Source organism: Suncus etruscus, chromosome 1 (assembly GCF_024139225.1).
Source record: "Suncus etruscus isolate mSunEtr1 chromosome 1, mSunEtr1.pri.cur, whole genome shotgun sequence".
Lineage (NCBI taxonomy): Eukaryota > Metazoa > Chordata > Mammalia > Eulipotyphla > Soricidae > Suncus > Suncus etruscus.
Window position 1 is genome coordinate 62519587 of NC_064848.1, and position 13829 is coordinate 62533415.

The 13829-nt window shown below is 41.3% G+C and overlaps 1 protein-coding gene across 2 annotated transcripts in view; it reads right to left on the minus strand.

Moving 5' to 3' along the window:
- RNF38 (ring finger protein 38) overlaps positions 1-12106 on the minus strand; it is a 78702-nt gene extending 66596 nt beyond the window's left edge. The window contains exon 1 of one of the 2 annotated variants that reach the window (XM_049773512.1): positions 12043-12106. The gene's annotated coding sequence lies outside the window, so the exon portion shown is untranslated. The remainder of the gene's footprint in view (positions 1-12042) is intronic. The other variant, XM_049773504.1, reaches the window with a different exon arrangement.
- Between the last annotated feature and the right edge of the window lie 1723 nt (positions 12107-13829).

Genomic DNA, 13829 nt, shown 5'->3' on the forward strand with positions numbered 1-13829 from the left:
TGGGCAGCAGCTACCAGCCATAGTGGCCAAGGACCACAAAGGGGCAGCAGAGGTTCACCCAAGTCTGAAGCCTTTGAAAGCCTGGGATAAGAGTCCCTGGGCTGAAAAAGTGGTCACATGATTTCTGGAACAGGAAAGTGATTAGATGAGATGGCCTGAACTTTATCTTTGAGGATGACAAGAAAAACCTCTTAGGGCTCCGACTTGGGCTGGATCCCTGTATTCCATGAATACCACCAGAAATAACCCTTGAGTACAGAGCCAGGCATAAGCTTTGAGTACTACTGGGAGTGGCCTCAAAATCAACCCAAAATAAAACCATGAAGTAGTAGTTCCACAGACATAAGTGAATAAACCTCTGTATTTAAAATAAGCCATGTCGGGGCCAGGCAGTGGTGCTAGAGGTAAGGTGCCTGCCTTTCCTGAGTTAGCCTTGGATGGACCGCAGTTTGATCCCCCGGTGTCCCATATGGTCCCCCAAGCCAGGAGCAACCCTTGAGCGTTACCAGGTGTGCCCCCCCCCCCAAAAAAAATAAGCCATGTCAAAAATGGGCAAGGCAGACCTATGTTGAGAGGCAAGCATACAAATAAAATGCGTAAATCACATCATAGTTCACCTACAGGGCAGGAAAACTGGTCAAACATGCCTATAAACATACTCCAGCGAAGCAGAGATCCTTGCTAATTCCATTCAGGTAAGAGTAGATCTCGGCCTCTGCTAACTCATGCTTTGTGGCCCTCCTTCTCACCCTCCCCAAATGTGAACTGTTGTTTGATACCGGACTCAGCTCCAGAAGGATCCCCAGTGCAAGAACTCTACCCAAGACCTCTCTGCCGCAAATCTTTTCTCAATCTCAAGAAGACCAGTGTGTGAGATGAAAATGTGCCCTGAATCCCACCCACCACAAGAATATCTCAAAAGACAATGGGGATGAGGAAGCCTATATTTCATTTATAAGTTGAAGACCTATATAATACTACCTCTTAACCAGCTTATCCCCAAATGTAAGGTAGTCACCTGCATCACTTTCTTCCCTTAATATTTTTAAACTTATTTTTATTTATTTTTCATTTTATTTATTTTATATATATATGAAAAAAATATATATATAGTCTGGTTTCTGTTTTCTTCCTTAACTCCACCTGTTTTGGTTCTGCTTGATATAAAATCTACAAGAAAAAGTCTTGCCTGGGGTAATAGTTCAGGTCAAAACCAGGGCAGAGAGATGATGGAGCCTGACACTCTCACCCCCAAATGCACCAGCAATATAATATAGCACCATTTCTTTTTGCAAAGGCATACTAAAAATGGGGAAATTTTACATAAAGAAACAAGCTCTTACCTATTAGGGATAAGAACACATACACTTTACAATACAGGGGCACCTCCATTTTGAACATATGTCATGTGGTCCCAACTTAAGACTCCATGTGATTAGACAGTGACCATCCAACCCTGAACCCTATATCTCAGACATAGAACTGAGACAGTTTTCCGCAACAGCTCCAGGAACCAAACTCCCTCTGGAACATTATTAATACTGCTCTGACACCAACATGCACCGGTTTGATATGACATTCTGACAATGAAGAAATGGCAACAACTTGGTCTAAGAGCAGGTGGTCTTACCTCACCTACTAAGGATAAGATAAAATCATAAGACATACCATCCTTTGATTTGTACAAAAGCCAAGTTTGATATCTACAGAAGACTGACTGTGACAACCATGACTGGGCAGAATTTATCCTGGGACCAATAAAAAAAGGCCCTAGTTTAGGCCTTGGCCTATGATCTATACAACCAAGATCTCTAATTCCAGAGATCTGACTGAGACAACTGCAACTGAGCAGATCTTCTGGAAACATAAGGAAAGGCTCTATTCTGTGCTTCATCCTAGGATAAGGGCAAAAACCAAGACCACCAACTATAGAAGACTGATTAAAACAACAGTGATGGAACAGAACTAGAACCATAATGAAAGACTCCATCCTAGGTTCCATCCTTTGACCTGTGCAAATACCAAGATTTCTCGCTACAGAGGCAGGATTTTATCATCCATGATGGAGTGGAAAATTTCCAGACATCACAGAAGGAGCTAGGGGAGAGTAAAAGAACATGTACAGAGCCTGTAGTTATTCCCATGACAGTATACTTCAAGGGCGGAGAAACCCTATATTTCTTAGGTCAAGGGAATTCCCTTTCTAATCTCCCTAATATTTACTGTGCCTATGCAAGAAAAAAGGAAAAAAAAAAAGAGAAGCACAAATTAATTTTTTTTGGTTTTGTTATTTTGTTGTCCCCCCCCCCGGGTGTGTGTGTGTGTGTGTGTGTGTGTGTGTGTGTGTGTGTGTGTGTGTGTGTGCGCTTTGTTTTGTTTTATTTCAGGACCACGGTTATAGTGTGGTTGTTGTCTTTATTGCTGTGGTGCTTTTCCAGGTTTTGGGGTTTTTTAGGATTGTTGTTTTTCTTCCTTTTTCCCTTTTTTTTTTTTTTTTTTTCAGGCCACACTCGTTTGATGCTCAGGGGTTACTCCTGGCTAAGCGCTCAGAAATCACCCCTGGCTTGGGGGGACCATATAGGATGCCGGGGGATCAAATCTCGGTCCTTCCTTGGCTAGCACTTGCAAGGCAGACACCTTACCTCTGCAGGGGTCCTCAAACTTTTTAAATAGGGGGCCAGTTCACTATCCCTCAGACCATTGGAGGGTCTGACTATAGTAAAAAACAAAACTTATGAATGAATTCTTATGCACACTGCATATATCTTATTTTGCAATGAAGAAACAAAACAGATACAAATACAATATGTGGACCACTCTAGCGCCACCTCGCCGGCCCCTCCTTTTTCTCTTTCTTCTTTTAAATTGATATTTAAGGACTCCTCCCATTGTTTGCTTGTTTGATTTTTGCCCCATTTTATTTTATTTTTTCTTTCCTTCAAACAGAACCACATAAATTGAACCATCTTGTTCTGCCTCACAAGTTGAGGGGGAAATAATGAAGGGTACCAAGACCAAACAGTCATATGGACATAAAGTAGAAATAAAACGATGATCAGACTTAAACACCAAATCCAAAGCCAACGACAACAGAATGGATACCCAATATACAACACCCGATGTCGAACAGGGGTTACTTCTGGCTCTGCACTCAGAAATCAATCCTGGCAGGCTCAGGGGACCATATCAGATGCCGGGAATTGAACCTGGGTCCATCCTGAGTTGGCCACGTGCAAGGCAAATGCCCTGCTGCTGTGCTATCACTTCAGCCCTGACTGATTTCTGATCACATAGCCAGGAGTAAAGCCCAAGCACCACCAGATTGGCTCCAAAACAAAACAAAAGAACAGGAGAGTAATAAGCTAGTAATAGTGATACGATGGTATAAATATTGATTAAGATACAGAGAAGCACAGACAAGTGGCTCTGTAAATTTGTGGGGAGGTCAATGAAAATAAAGTTTTTGGAGGGGACACTGAAATGACAGCAGGTAGTAAAATGTCTGATATATAAGGAACAATTAGAATATTTTCTCAGGGGCCAGAGCAGTGGCACAAGCAGTAAGGCATCTGCCTTGCCCGCACTAGCTTAGGACGGACCACAATTCGATCCCCCAGCATCCCATATGGTCCCCCAAGCCAGGAGCAATTTCTAAGTACACAGTGAAGAGTAACCCCTGAGCGTCACCGGGCCCAAAAAGCAAAAAAGAAAAAAGTGGAGTCTCTCATGTGAACAACATTAGAACTTTTTTCAGTAAGAAGTAGACCAGACAACATTTTGGAATCCATATGGTCCAATATGATTGCATAATTCTTTTATTTATTGATTGATTTTGATTTTTGGGCCACACTGGTGGCACTGAGGCTCAGGCTCCTGGCTCTGTGCTCAGAAATTGCTCCTGGCAGGCATGAGGGACCATATGGGATGCTGGGATTTGAACCACCATTAGTCCTGGGTCAGCTGCTTTGCAAGGCAAATGCCTTACCACTGTGCTATCTCTCTGGCCCCTAAGTTACTCTGGATGATAGATACAGAATGTAGATGCAGAATTCTAGCATTAAATAAAACTCCTAAAGCAGGACATCTCTTTATAGGAAAAAAAAACCCATAAAATTTATCTCCTTCCATAGGAATTTAATTCATCCCCTAGGCTTGCCTCTTCCTATTGTAACAGCAAATGGCTTGTAAAAATTCATTTGGCCGATAATGATTTTTTAAAAGCAAACTGGAAAATGCCAAACAACAGTCATTTCAAATGACTAATCATTACACATTATGCCTAATCACCTCAAATACATCAAATAAGGCTGAAAGAAAATCTATTTTAAAAACACATGGACCCACAAATATGTCAGCAGTAGAGGATTTGCTTTGCATGTATGAGGCCTTGATTCTATCCCCAGACCATAGTGCCCACCACCACCACCTCCCATTACCACTGTGAGAGCTCCTGGACAAGAAACTGGAAATAGTCTCCAAGTAGAAGGGGCTTGCCCCCTCCAAATATGTGAATTTTCATGTGAAAAATACACAAAGGCAACTAGAAACCATTTCTCATCGTTTTCAAAAAGATGAGACACAAAAGATGAGAAAATATGTAAAAACAAGCATTCTTGAGACCTGAGTGATAGCACAGCAGCAGGGGATTTGCCTTGCATGCGGCCAACACAGGACTGACACAGGTTCGAATCCCGAATCCCAGCATCGCATATGGTCCCCCGAGCCTGTCAGGGGTGATTTCTGAGCGCAGAGCCAGGAGTAACTCCTGAGTGTCACTGGGTGTGGACCAAAAACCAAAAAAAAAAAAAAAAAAAAAGTTGGAGCCAGAGTGGTGGTGCAAGCGGTAGGGTATTTGCCTTGCACACACTAACCTAGGACGGACTGCAGTTTGATAGCCCGATGTCCCATATGGTCCCCCAAGCCAGGAGCAATTTCTGAGCACATAGCCAAGAATAACCCCTGAGAGTCACCAGGTGTGGCCCAAAAAGCAAAAAAAAAAAATTTTTTTTGTTCATAGTATTGATAAAGAACAGTTTTGGGAAAACTGGATGTCCATATATAAAATAAAGGAAATCTTAACAATGTATGTATTTGACTCAAAATGAGTCAAAGCTCTCTATGCTTAATAAACTATGTAATTTTTAGAAAGAAGCAATGGGAAAACTTCATGGTGCTGACTTTGGCAATGACTTAGTAAATGACACCAGGCATGAAATGGAAAAAGTAGATAAATTGGATTATTCAAAAGAAAAAAATCAGGGAAGATAGTGGCCTAGAGGAAGATCAAAGGGTTTTAGAGAGCATCTGCTTTGCAAGTGCAAGGTCACAAATTCAATTGTCAGTGCCCCCAGGGTGCTGAATAATCATGGCAGCCCAACTATCTGTGATCTAAGACATTAGAATTAATTTATAGCCACAGACAGGCAGGTGTGCATAAATACCACAAGAAGTGCAATTCCGTAAGCACTAGTGATCACAAATAGATGTTCCAAGCACCACAATTTAGAAGAGCAACTTCTCGCAAGCATGTATAAGCACCACAGGGACCTGGCAAGCTCCACAACCATCACTTGTATGCCTCAACTTAGAGTGGGAGCCAAAAGTAATAAAATAAGATTGAATTAAAGTTAAGTAAGACAAGTCATCAAAGAAAATACACAAATGGTCAATAAGCTTATGAAAAAAAAATACCCAGGGGGCCGGAGTGATAGCACATGGCAGGGCTTTCTCCTTGCTGCAGCTGACCCAGGACGAACCAGGGTTCAATTCTCAGTATCCCAGATGGTCCCCCGAGCGTGCCAGGAGTGATTTCTGAGCGAAGAGCCAGGAGTAAGCCCTGAACACCCCTGAGAGCAGCCGGGTGTGGCCCAAGGGGGAAAAAAAAAGTAAAAAGAAAAAATACACAGTGTCAGCAATTTTTAGGGAAATGCAAATCAAAATCACAAGAAATATATCATGCACTTAATTAAATATCTGGCCTGGCAAGACAGTTTGGTGACAGACCACATTCTCTTCTTATGTGAGACTCTGAATTTTATCTCTGGCACTGTGTGATCCCTGAGCACCATGTGATATAGGCCTATTGGCCCTCAAGCAACACCAAGCCTGAGGACCACTTTGCAAAGGATCAGAAAGAGTGGCGCCCTTAAGGGACCGGAGAGATAGCATTGAGGTAAGGCATTTGCCTTGCATGTAGAAGGTCGGTGGTTCGAATTTTGACATCCCATATGGTCCCCCGAGCCTGCCAGGGGCAATCTCTGAGTGTAGAGCCAGGAGTAACTCCTGAGTGCTGCCAGGTGTGATCCCAAAACAAAATAAAACAAAAAAGAGTGGCCCTTAAGGGGCTGGAGCGATAGCACAGTGGGTAGGGTGTTTGCCCTGCATACGGCCGACCCAGGACGGAACTAGGTTCGAACCCCTACATCCTGTATGGTCCCCTGACCATAAAAAATGCTTGCAGGGAGCAATTTCTGAGCACAGAGCCAAGAGTAACCAATGAGTACAACCAGATGTGGCCCACTCCCTTACAGTGTGGCTCCAAGAGGTCAGAGCAATAGCACAGTGGGTAGGGTGTTTGCCTTGCACACAGCTGACTTGAGTTTGATCCCCAACATCTTATATGGTCCCCCAAGCACCAACAGAAATGACCCCTGAGCACAGAGCCAGGAGTAACCCCTGAGCAACTCTGGGTGTTGCCCTCCAATAGAGTGGCCATTATACCCCTAATCAATGCTGACCCCTATATAAAACAATGATTGATGATGATTACTGATGAAGATGATCATCAGCTGAACAAATCAATAAACTAGTATGCCATATTTTTATAATACTTAAAACAACCTTATTAATTTAGAAAAATAACCTCTAAAGAATATATACCTTGAGCCACATTTCATACAAACAATTCAATGGATCACTTTCTTAAATACCCTGATACTCCAGCACTCCAAACCACTAAATACAAAGATCAATGAGGAAGCTAAGGAAGATATCTACTGTTGGGGGGATATGGAGAGAAATCCTGGCAAATCTCCGACACCACCCAAATGCCTGAACCTTATGAGGATCTAAAATCAACACTTAATGGTTTAGCAATGGGAATCAAGGAGTCATTAGCCTGCAAAATTAAGAAATCTATAAATGGGGGCTGGTGAGGTGGTGCTAGAGGTAAGGTGTCTGCCTTGCAAGCGCTAGCCAAGGAAGGACTGCGGTTCGATCCCCCGGCGTCCCATATGGTCCCCCCAAGCTAGGGGGGACCAATTTCTGAGCGTTTAACCAGGAGTAACTCCTGAGCATCAAACGGGTGTGCCCCCCCAAAAAAAGAAATATATAAATGAACAATTCAACCAACTCAAAGAAGAATTCTTTCAAAAGATGAGAGAATCCATACAAATAGAACTGAAGGAACTAAAAAACATGTTAGCAAGCCATATTGCAGGACCACCACCAAATATACAAGCCAAGCCACCAAATTTGTGAGCCCCAGTGCACTACAAGCACAAAGAGAAAAATAAACCCTGAAAATGATCTAACAATTCCACTTTGTGAATCACATTCAAAAAAAAGAAAGTGAGTGGTTAAAAATAGTACAGCACATAGGGTGCTTGCCTTGTGAAAGGCTGACTGTTTGATAGTCTCCTGAACCCACCAGGAGTTAGTCCTGAGCACCACTGGGTGTATCCCAAAACTACAACAACAAAAAGAACATAAATGGGTTCTCAGATGGATATTTGTAAACTCATATTCAATAGGAGCATCATTCACAATAACCAAAGCTCAAGCAACCATACACCAGTCCACAAATAAAATTAATAGGGTACAACCCCTGGCCAACATCTGCTGTGGTCCCCAAATTTATATCAAATTATGTCATTCTTTTGCTAAAAGGTTCCAATGGTGTGGCTTATAGTGATAGTACAGTGGGTAGGGCTCTTGCCTTGCTCATGGCTAACTTGGGTTTGATCCCATCACTCATTATGGTCTAAGCACTGCCAGAAATGATCCCTGAGCTCAGAATGAGGAGTAATTCCTGTACACCACAGGGTGTGACCCACAAACAAAAACAAAGGAAAAAAAAAGTTCCAAAGGCTTTTAAGGTTGGATAAATGTTAGTGTCATCCCTGACTTACCAGAAGCTACATAAACTGGTTTGTGGTATCTCCTGAAACTTATCTCAAGATGCTGAATACATGATTCAGTGGTAGAACAAATGCCTTGTATATGTGTGTGTCTGAAAGGTACCTGGCACCACCAAAAAATTAAATTAAAGTAACTTTTCAGCTTGGAAACAAACTGATCTCATCCCTCTTTTACCCTTATGCACCTTCCTTATTACCTGGGTTATGCAGGTAACAGACTTCTTTCTGCTCACATTTGACAACCTTTTCATAGAGGGCTTAACTATGGCAAAGATTTTCATATAACTTGATCTTTCTTATTACTCAGGTCTTAGACTAAATAGTACTAACTGTCCAATTACTTGCTCAGCATTTATGTGTATCTAGTCACATATACACATGCATTTTCTGCCCCTTACTCTCTCACATACAGACAGACACACTAAAAATAAGGTACTTCTTTTGTTTTTCTCACCATTATATCCTGATGGTTCAAGAGTGCCTGGCACACAGTGCGTACTTAATATAATTTACTTTGTACCCTCATGACAAAATATTAAGAAACCATTTTAATAAAAGTTTTATGTACTTTTAATGTGCTGATGTATTTATTTTCCAATTTGAACATACAAAGTCTTCCTATACTTCTTTTTAAAAAAATGCTGGCATTCTTCCTGGGTGTGGACCCATGTTCCCTCCTTTTATATGGCTCCATTTATTCAGCTCTGTTTTCTTTAATATATTTTTATTGCTAGATGATTGATTTTATATTTATTTTTATTGTCTCCTGCAGCCTGACTATAAATTCATGAGGAAAAAATATCTTTGTTTTGGAAGACAGTGATGTGGCTCGCAACAGAACAATTGTCTTACATGTGCAAAGTTCTAAGTTTAATTCCCAGCATCACCAAAAGTCTTTATTTTGTATACTATTCCATTCCCCCAGTGCCTAAGACTTTTGAGGATTTGTGTTATTCACAGAATGGATAGGTTGAAAAACTAAGACCCCAATCCATTCTCTCCATCGAGGACAATCTAGATGTAAATAGGATAGGCAGAAGATAGAAGAAAACATTTGTAATCATTCTTAGGCTAGCTCAACAAGTGTCAAAATCCCTTAAGACTTTTCCTTCACCTCCCCGTGTAGTTGTGAAAAAAATATCTTATCTCCATCAGCCGTACAAAAATTCAAACATTAGGAAGACCTTATAACAATAAAATGAGGATGTCAGGCAGACAACTCATCTCCATTCTCTAAAACTAAAAACAACAAGGTATGGTGTAGGAAACTGTCCTGCTAAACAGGTGCCAAGATCTGGACAGTTTGTGGGTAATGCAATCATAGTAAGGTGAGATACAAATGTGCATCAGAGCTCCAAATGAGTGGTCAAGCAGAAAACATCCTGCTAGGAATATATAAGAAAACTAGTTTAGTAAGGGACATTTAAGATCAAACATGCAACAGAGCAGCAAATGTGTGGTAAAGCAGGAAATGTCCTATAGGGGATATGTAATCTTAAGGAAGTTTACCAGAACTGTAAACCATGTGGCTTGGCAGGGAGTATCTGCTCAGAAAAACAAGATAATCCCATACCTAAATTATACATATATAAAGCGTACGAGCCGGTTGCTCATCTACATTATATCCATATGCCGATGGCTACATAACTCCATGGTTCTAAAAAAAGATACGTACTAATTTATAGAAAATTATGTAAGCAGGAAAGAGAGGAAATTCAAAGGCTTACAAATAAAATGTTCAGGCAGACCCTCTTTTGGGGGAAAGTTTAGGTGATCTCTATTGCCTAGACAAGCCAGTGTTTGTTTCATTCTTTGCTACAACTGTGTGACAGAGCCAATGGTTCTGCCCTGACTGGCTTTGGGGTGATGGTTTAGCTTGTACACCTTGAACAAAACAAGTGGATAGAACCTTATTATACTTAGCAGAGAAAATGTACACCTTAACCATTATAAAACGGTATCAGCACTGACCTAACATGATTTGCCTTTTCCTTCCAGGATCACTCCTATTTTAAAAGCTTAATTGGTTATATGCTGAATTTTATGGCGTTAACTACATGGTCTGATAGATTCTTTCAGTGGCTTGCTTCTAAAAAAAAGAAGTTAAAAGTTAACTTCAGAAATACTATAATAATAAAAGAGACTGTGGGGGCCGGCGAGGTGGCACTAAATGTAAGTTGTCTGCCTTGCAAGCGCTAGCTAAGGAAGGACCACGGTTTGATTCCCTGGTGTCCTGTATGGTCCCCCAAAGCCAGGGACAATTTCTGAGCGCTTAGCCAGGAGTAACCCCTGATCATCAAACAAGTGTGGCCCGAAAACCAAAAAAAAAAAAAATAAATAAAAAAATAAAAAAAAAAAAATAATAATAATAATAAAAGAGACTGTGGAATGCTAAAAGCATGGAGCTCTGTAAACAAACTAAAATCTGTTTAAGCAAAGCTCACAATAACCAAGCATAACACACAGAACAAAGAAGGCTATTTGGACTATCCCAGTGATCAGCTAACTTCTTGGGATGGATCCAACAGGATGAGAGGCAAATCTTGACTGAAACAGAAGGTCATTTGGACTGATCCAAAAGAAATCCACTCCCATATCAAGGACACAGGAAATAGAATGGAAGCCAATAGAAACAGATGAAAATATAGAATATAAGCCCACCAGATATTCCTAAAACTAAGTCCACATCAATATCTAGTACAAGGACTAGGAAATCAAGATTACAAATGAATATTAAAAGTACTCTTAAAGACCAAGTTTCTTTAGATATAAAAAGAACAGAAGCATTGGCTGGGGAGACAGTACAAGGGCTGAAGCACATGCTTTGCAACTAAAGATTTGAACTCAGCACAACACAGTCCCTAGAGCACTACCAAGAAGTGACCAAGCAGAGAGTAGATCCTAATGCTTTAAGTAGCCCACAAACTTAAAAATAAAATTTCAATTAACAAAACAAAACAAGAAAACACAATGAGTTCAAATGTGATAGAAATAGTATGAGGGGCCAAAGGGACCAAAGTCAACTATAGCAGGTAGGGCTAATCGAGTTTGATCCCCAGCATCCCATATGGTCCCCCAGCACTACCAGTAGTAATTCCTGAGTTCAGAACCCGTAAGTTACAACCCGTAAGCACTACCAAGTTTGCCCCTCCCCCCTTGCAAGGCAAATGCCCTACCTCCATACTATCTCTCCGGCCTCTATTTCAGTATTTTAAAATTATATTTTTTGTTTTAGTTTGGTGCCACGCCCAGTAGTGTTCAGAGCTTGCTCCTGACTCTACTCAGGGATTATTCCTGGTGTGGCTTAGGGGACCATTTGGGGTACTAGGGATTGAACTTGGATCAGCCATGTGCACAGCGGTAGGGCATTTGCCTTGCATGCAGAAGGACAGTGGTTCGAATCCAGGCATCCCATATGGTCCCCAAGCCTGCCAGGAGCAATTTCTGAGTGTAGAGCCAGGAGTAACCCTGAGCACTGCCGGGTGTGACCCAAAAACAAAACAAAACAAAACAAAACAAACAAAAAAACTGTAATAAAAAATTTAAGGTATATGAGAAGAAACCATGAACCTAAAAAATCTAAGACATTTCAAATGGGAAACAGACACAAATTGCTGAGAGAATTGGGAGCACTGGTTCACATACTGATAACCCATCCAGACTGTACAGAGGAAGAGAAAGTTCATGGACAGGAGAGGGGCTGAGGAAATGGAGTGTTTATCGAGTCTAGTCCACCTCCTGGACACCATCCTCAAGTTTTCTGGGAAGTCTGATAATCTGACACAAACAGCAAGGCCCTTTGCATCTTACAATTGTGCCCCCAGGGGCATCCTCGCGTGGCAGGTGACTTCATACTCTAAGGACAGCATGCACATCACCAGGGTGGCGTCAACACGGACCTCACCTTGTCACTGTCATCATGACAAATGTGGTCGTGATGGATGGACTGGCACTGAAAAGAAGCACCAACACTACCTACAAGAGAAAGGGAGGAAAAGTTAAAATGCAATCATCCCTTACAGTTCAGCTGCTTCACTGATTAAAATATCCTTTAATATTCATTATCAGACAATACTAGGAAGGAGGCAGGATCAAGGTCATTATTCACTGAGTTTAATTGAGTCCAACAAAACACAGGGAGGCTAACATGTACAAAGTCTGTGAAGTGGTAAATATGAAACTAGGACTCCATTCTTCAAACCCCTAATTTTTACCACATCTCAAGGCTAAGTTTGCAATAAAAAAGGATACCTAAATGAGCACATGAGCCTTCAATAATATAAACTTTCACTTAGAAGAAGAGTACATTCCTTTTCAGACGACATGTACTTTTGGGGGGGGGGGGAACCTAACCATATAAATTCTCAGCACATAAAATATACGTTCATATAATATGAATAAGACGTATTAGTGATGTACATTTTTAATATGTGGGACCATTTGATTTAAACAAAACCCATCTCCTAATGATTAACTACTCTACAAAAATAGTGACATTTAAAAATCATTATGGGGGCCGGAGTGGTAGCGCAAGCCGTAAGGTGTCTGCCTTGAGCGCTAGCCTAGGACAGACTGTGGCTCAATCCCCCAGCGTCCCATATGGTCTCCCAAGCCAGGAGCGATTTCTGAACACAGAGCCAGGAGTAACCCCTGAGGGTCACTAGGTGTGGCCAAACAAACAAACAAACAAAAGTAATTATGTAAATGAACTGAAACAATCAATTAACCATATAAAATATTTGTTTCCTATCTCATATCATACATAAAGTGGCTCAAATATCTATGCAAAGGTTAAAAAAACAATTTTTTTACATTTAGGTTAAAAAATTAACTTTGAAATAAGAAATACTTGATAGAACAGACTAAAACATAGCCATAACTGAAAAGTCAGCATGAATGGACCAGACCACAGATGAACAAAGTCCTTTCTATGCATGAGAATCTGATCCTGGATTAATCTTTGCTTTTGTTTTTCTTCTTTGTGTGAGAGCCTCCCAAGCAGTGTTCAAGGAGTCCTATGGGGCATTTCTAGTATGCTTGGCTGGTGATGCTCAAGGCTGAGGGTGCTAGGAACCAGCAGGGTCAGAGCCAGGTATACTCAAGTCAGCATGATGCCCCAGTGCAAACTCAAGCACCAGAGCATGCCAGTATACAACTCTGCAACTCTGCACACTGAGCTCTCTCCTAAGCCCAGACTAATCCTTGTTAACCAAATGAGGAACGGATACCACACTGCTTATGATAGAAATGAACAAGCCAATTAATCAGATCTGGACTAGAAGTACAACAGACACTTGGCAGAGAATGATAGTGAGTTTCTCTGAATGTGAGAGAAGTACTGGACTGTTTCCTGGGCAGATGACCCTGGGAATGGTGCACAGGGAATCATCTTTGCCACCCTACGTGGGTGTCATCTCTTTAGATCTGGCCTGTCTGCTGGAAGCGCATTTAAAATATCATGAGCTACACGATGGACAGTTCCCAAGGCTGGTCTCCATGGTCTTATTAACAAATCAGTTTCCTAGATCCTTCCAAATAAAGTAGTGTCAGATGAGACCTAAGATGGTTTGATCAGTCTAAATGTATGCATGTTTAGCTGAACCTAAAAAGACATCCCAACACCCCCACTGTGGACATTGTATTCTATAAAAATTGATTCCACTGGAGTCAGTCAGGAGATAGCACAGCAAT